General features: G+C 58.3%; 3 non-coding genes across 3 annotated transcripts in view; all 3 read left to right on the forward strand.

The window, feature by feature from the left end:
- Positions 1-231: 231 nt before the first annotated feature.
- Positions 232-2047, forward strand: LOC142794204 (small subunit ribosomal RNA). The gene has a single exon (XR_012892154.1). It is a non-coding gene; the product is annotated as a small subunit ribosomal RNA (ribosomal RNA).
- A 1719-nt stretch (positions 2048-3766) lies between these two features.
- Positions 3767-3919, forward strand: LOC142794213 (5.8S ribosomal RNA). The gene has a single exon (XR_012892161.1). It is a non-coding gene; the product is annotated as a 5.8S ribosomal RNA (ribosomal RNA).
- A 1154-nt stretch (positions 3920-5073) lies between these two features.
- Positions 5074-5103, forward strand: part of LOC142794207 (large subunit ribosomal RNA) — a 3958-nt gene continuing 3928 nt past the window's right edge. The window contains exon 1 of the ribosomal RNA XR_012892157.1: positions 5074-5103. This exon is cut by the window's right edge and continues 3928 nt beyond it. This is a non-coding gene — a ribosomal RNA (large subunit ribosomal RNA).

Raw genomic sequence — 5103 nt, forward strand, 5'->3', positions numbered from 1 at the left:
GGGCAACCCGCACGGCGCGACCGAGTCGATGCAACGAAAAAGAGCGAGCATGAACGTGCTTCTTGCCGCACGGCTCCCACTCGTCTTTCGGGAAGGTTGTGCCGTAGCGAGCTCGAACGCCGTCATCTCGGAGTGCAAAATAAGCGTGTTGGGGCGCCTGAAGGTGGCCTCCGCCGCACACAGACTGCGTCCGGCCCGCCGAGGGCGAGGACGGACGCGCAGTCGAACGATTACCTGGTTGATCCTGCCAGTAATCATATGCTTGTCTCAAAGATTAAGCCATGCATGTCTAAGTACATGCCGAAATAAGGCGAAACCGCGAATGGCTCATTAAATCAGTTATGGTTCCTTAGATCGTTTCTTCCTACTTGGATAACTGTGGCAATTCTAGAGCTAATACATGCGTGAGCCTGGAGCCCTTTGGGTAACGGGTGCTTTTATTAGACCAAGATCGATCGGGTTTCGGCCCGTATTGTGTGGTGACTCTGGATAACTTTGTGCTGATCGCATGGCCACGAGCCGGCGACGTTTCTTTCAAGTGTCTGCCTTATCAACTTTCGATGGTAGGTTACTTGCTTACCATGGTTGTTACGGGTAACGGAGAATCAGGGTTCGATTCCGGAGAGGGAGCCTGAGAAACGGCTACCACATCCAAGGAAGGCAGCAGGCGCGCAAATTACCCACTCCCGGCACGGGGAGGTAGTGACGAAAAATAACAATACGGGACTCTTTTGAGGCCCCGTAATTGAAATGAGTACACTCTAAATCCTTTAACGAGGATCAATTGGAGGGCAAGTCTGGTGCCAGCAGCCGCGGTAATTCCAGCTCCAATAGCGTATACTAAAGCTGCTGCGGTTAAAAAGCTCGTAGTTGGATCTCAGTTCCAGACGAGTAGTGCATCTACCCGATGCGACGGCTCGGACTGAACATCATGCCGGTTCTTTCTTGGTGCACTTCATTGTGTGCCTCGAGATGGCCGGTGCTTTTACTTTGAAAAAATTAGAGTGCTCAACGCAGGCGAGTCGCCTGAATAAACTTGCATGGAATAATAGAACAAGACCTCGTTTCTGTTCTGTTGGTTTTTGGAATACGAGGTAATGATTAAGAGGGACGGACGGGGGCATTCGTATTGCGGCGCTAGAGGTGAAATTCTTGGACCGTCGCAAGACGAACTACTGCGAAAGCATTTGCCAAGAATGTTTTCATTGATCAAGAACGAAAGTCAGAGGTTCGAAGGCGATCAGATACCGCCCTAGTTCTGACCATAAACGATGCCAACCAGCGATCCGCCTGAGTTACTCAAATGACTCGGCGGGCAGCTTCCGGGAAACCAAAGTATTTGGGTTCCGGGGGAAGTATGGTTGCAAAGCTGAAACTTAAAGGAATTGACGGAAGGGCACCACCAGGAGTGGAGCCTGCGGCTTAATTTGACTCAACACGGGAAAACTTACCCGGCCCGGACACTGGGAGGATTTTGACAGATTGAGAGCTCTTTCTTGATTCGGTGGATGGTGGTGCATGGCCGTTCTTAGTTGGTGGAGCGATTTGTCTGGTTAATTCCGATAACGAACGAGACTCTAGCCTATTAAATAGGTGCGGGGTTCCCAGCACCTTACAACCTTCTTAGAGGGACAAGCGGCTCCTAGCCGCACGAAACAGAGCAATAACAGGTCTGTGATGCCCTTAGATGTCCGGGGCCGCACGCGCGCTACACTGAAGGAAGCAGCGTGTCTTTATCCCTGTCTGAAAAGACTGGGTAACCCGTGGAACTTCTTTCGTGATTGGGATAGGGGCTTGCAATTGTTCCCCTTGAACGAGGAATTCCCAGTAAGCGCGAGTCATAAGCTCGCGTTGATTACGTCCCTGCCCTTTGTACACACCGCCCGTCGCTACTACCGATTGAATGATTTAGTGAGGTCTTCGGACCGATGTCCGGCGCGGCCTTTCGGTTGCGCCGGTCTGTTGGAAAGATGACCAAACTTGATCATTTAGAGGAAGTAAAAGTCGTAACAAGGTTTCCGTAGGTGAACCTGCGGAAGGATCATTAACGGATTGTGAAGGGTGAGCGCCTCAGCTGCGTCTGCGCCCGACACTTTCTGCCGCTGACCCCGTTTGGACGCGGGGTCGGCTTTTCCCCACGGGGCTGCCTGAATGTGGAGCGGCACCCCGTGACAAATTGTTGCGCCCAGCGGACGCCAACACCGCGACCTTGGACGGTCGGCCAGGTGGCGGACGCGGGTACAAACGGCGCAACGCACTCATAGGTCGGCTTTCGACCCGCCACTGCACCGTGGCTCGAAGCGCTCGAAATGCGCGACCCGACCGCTGCGGGACCGCCTAGTACTGTAAACAGGAGCGGCGGAGCGCGAACGGCGAGTCGTGGTTACGTCGGTAGAAGGCGAGGCTGCGCGTTCCCGAAACGCCAGCCGAGTGCCCTCCCGACCGTTCGAGCGTGCAAGAACGAGACCCGACAATCGCGCGGCGACTGCCAAGTACGAGAGGAACGGCACAAGCGTCGGCGGTCGGTCAAGGAACTGGCGATGTGACGGGTCCGCTGTGCACCAGTGCATACCGTCCCGCCGTCCGCGGCAAGCGCCTCCGCGTCCTCGGGTGACGGAGGCTGCCGGTCGGTTCTTGCAGGCGAGGGATCTCGCTGGCACCGGTTCGCGTTGACGCGCGGCCGGTCATGGCACGGCGATGCGACGGCCGAGGTGCGCAGTACTCGATGGAGGAACCGCACGCTCCGATGACCGTCCCGCCCTCCGCGGCGTATGCGTACCGACCGTAATGGTTGCAGCAGCGCCGGCCGGCTTTTGAATTCGCCACACGAAACACGGTGCGAGATCGCGGTTAGGGGAGCGTCGACGTTGCCAGGCGTTTTGCTTGCTGCCGAGGGAAAGGCGGCACGGCCACGTCGCGCTCGTCGCGATTAGCGGGTCTGCGCGCTTTGGGAAGGTGCCGCAACGACTTGCCGAAAGAGGAAGCACGGAAGAACGAGGGACTTGGACGTCCCGACAATTGAACGCACTTGCGGCCAGGCCCTTGCTGGCTTCGTTCTTCCGCCTCGAGTAGGCTCGTACGCGGCTCCGGCGCCGAAAGTGGTCCTTGGCACCGACTTCGGTGGACGTGGGAAGTGCCGCGCAAGTACGGCGCGCCTGGCTCCACCTGTTGGCTAAAGTAGGCAGCCGGATCGGCATTTTGGTGTGCGGTGGCAAACCGTGGATGCGAAAAAAGCTTGTGCGATTTCGTGGAACAAAAAGCGGGGGTCCCCCTTTTTATGCGGAGGAGACCGACCCGCCCGCCGTGGTGAACCGCGACGCCACGGTAAAAACGGGAGAGGCTTGTCGATGGGACCGTGCATCCCGCGCTCCACGGAGGCCGGGAGGCGGCCGCCCGAGGAAATGTGTAGCCGTCGAGGCCCGCATCTGCGTGCACTCTTATCCAAATGGGTGTACCGCAGGCATTTTCTGGTTAGGCGGGCCAATGAGAGCGAGCACACAACGATACCTACGGGTCCGGCTTGGAGAACCGGCTTCGACGCCTCCCGAGTATTTATAGAGGGGTGGACCACGAAAGCACTCGCAAGTAGCGGAAGCGAAACGCCGTCCGAAACACACCGTTTGCTCGATTTGCGGCAGCCGAAAAAGGCGCGGCAGAGTTTTGGAGTCCAAGCGTGCGCTGAAAAGCGCCCTTCTTGGCCACTGTTTGGCCGAGTGCCAGAAACGTTTGGTTTTGACTGTACGGAATTGAACAAACACTTTTTCACGACTCTAAGCGGTGGATCACTCGGTTCTCGGGTCGATGAAGAACGCAGCCAGCTGCGAGACTTGGTGTGAATTGCAGGACACACTGAGCACTGATTCTTTGAACGCACATTGCGGCCTTGGGTCTTCCCTTGGCTTCGTCTGTCTGAGGGTCGGATCACATATCAAGAGAGCCTTCGGCGCACAAGGGAACGTGAGCCGTCGACTCGTTTTGACCGCGTCGGCAACACGGACAGCACGCTGAACACCTCACAGCGAGCGCCAACAGCGGCCACTCAAGGGCGAGACGGTGGCGACCGTCGTGCCAGAGCCCAACCGAAACGGGGGCGACCGACTGCATTGAGGATGTGGCACCTCGTTGAGACCGCCGCAGGACTTCGAGTCGGAAGGAAGCCTGCAGGGAAAGTGCGGTCGAGGTTGCGTACTCCTCTCTGCGACCGGGCGCGCAAGAGCTGCGAGAGCCACGGACGCGCAACTTTAACGCACGGTAAACACGAGGAGCGAAAGCCGGCCAGCAAAGCTTCTCCAGCCGTGCGCAAAGTGCGCGAGATCGCAGCCTTGCGTTGCGCTTGTTGCCCTCGAAGTAAGCAGGGTGTCCCGTAGACCGGGCGCTCGAACACGCTGCGGGGCCGTGCCTCCTCCAGGCTTTGCCGCGCGAACAGGGAACGTTCGCGCGCAAAGCGCAGGGAGGTGAGGAGGCTGCGCCCGACGTTTGCGGTTCGCTGCGTACGCGGTTGATGCGGAGAGCACGGCGCGACGACTTGCCGCGAAGCGGAAAAAGTCTCCCGCACGAGTTGGCGAAACGTTGGCGAAGCTTAAGGCGTTCTCGTCGTAGTCCGCCGTCGGTCTAAGTGCTTCGCAGTTCCCGTCCCGTTCAAAAAACTGGGCCACTCCAGTTGGGGCGGGGGCGACGCTACACGAGACGATGCCTCTCGCCAGGCTGCGTGGCTGCCCTTGCGGCGGCGGCGACTGGCCTCGGCGGTGTTTGGGCTTTCGACACGGTCGTTTATCACGCAACTGCTCGGACGACGCACGCGCGCAGCGGAATGCCGCTTGCCAGCCTTGTGAAGATGTGACCCTGTACAGGGTTGCGGGCGCACTTGGTAGGGCGTCGTACTCGGTTCGCGATGGGTTTACGAACGTGTCCCGTCACTTCCACGTCACACCGGTTGTGCGCCGCACGCGTGCAGCGGGGAAGCCGATTGCCAGCCTTGTGAAGAAGTGGCCCTGTACAGGGTTGCGGGCGCACTTGGTAGGGCGAGCGCACGCGGTCGTGCAGGAAGTTGATGGAAGCGAATGTATCCGCTGTCGACCTCAGATCAGGCGAGACAACCCGCTG

This window comes from Rhipicephalus microplus, unplaced genomic scaffold, assembly GCF_043290135.1.
Source record: "Rhipicephalus microplus isolate Deutch F79 unplaced genomic scaffold, USDA_Rmic scaffold_387, whole genome shotgun sequence".
Taxonomy (NCBI): domain Eukaryota; kingdom Metazoa; phylum Arthropoda; class Arachnida; order Ixodida; family Ixodidae; genus Rhipicephalus; species Rhipicephalus microplus.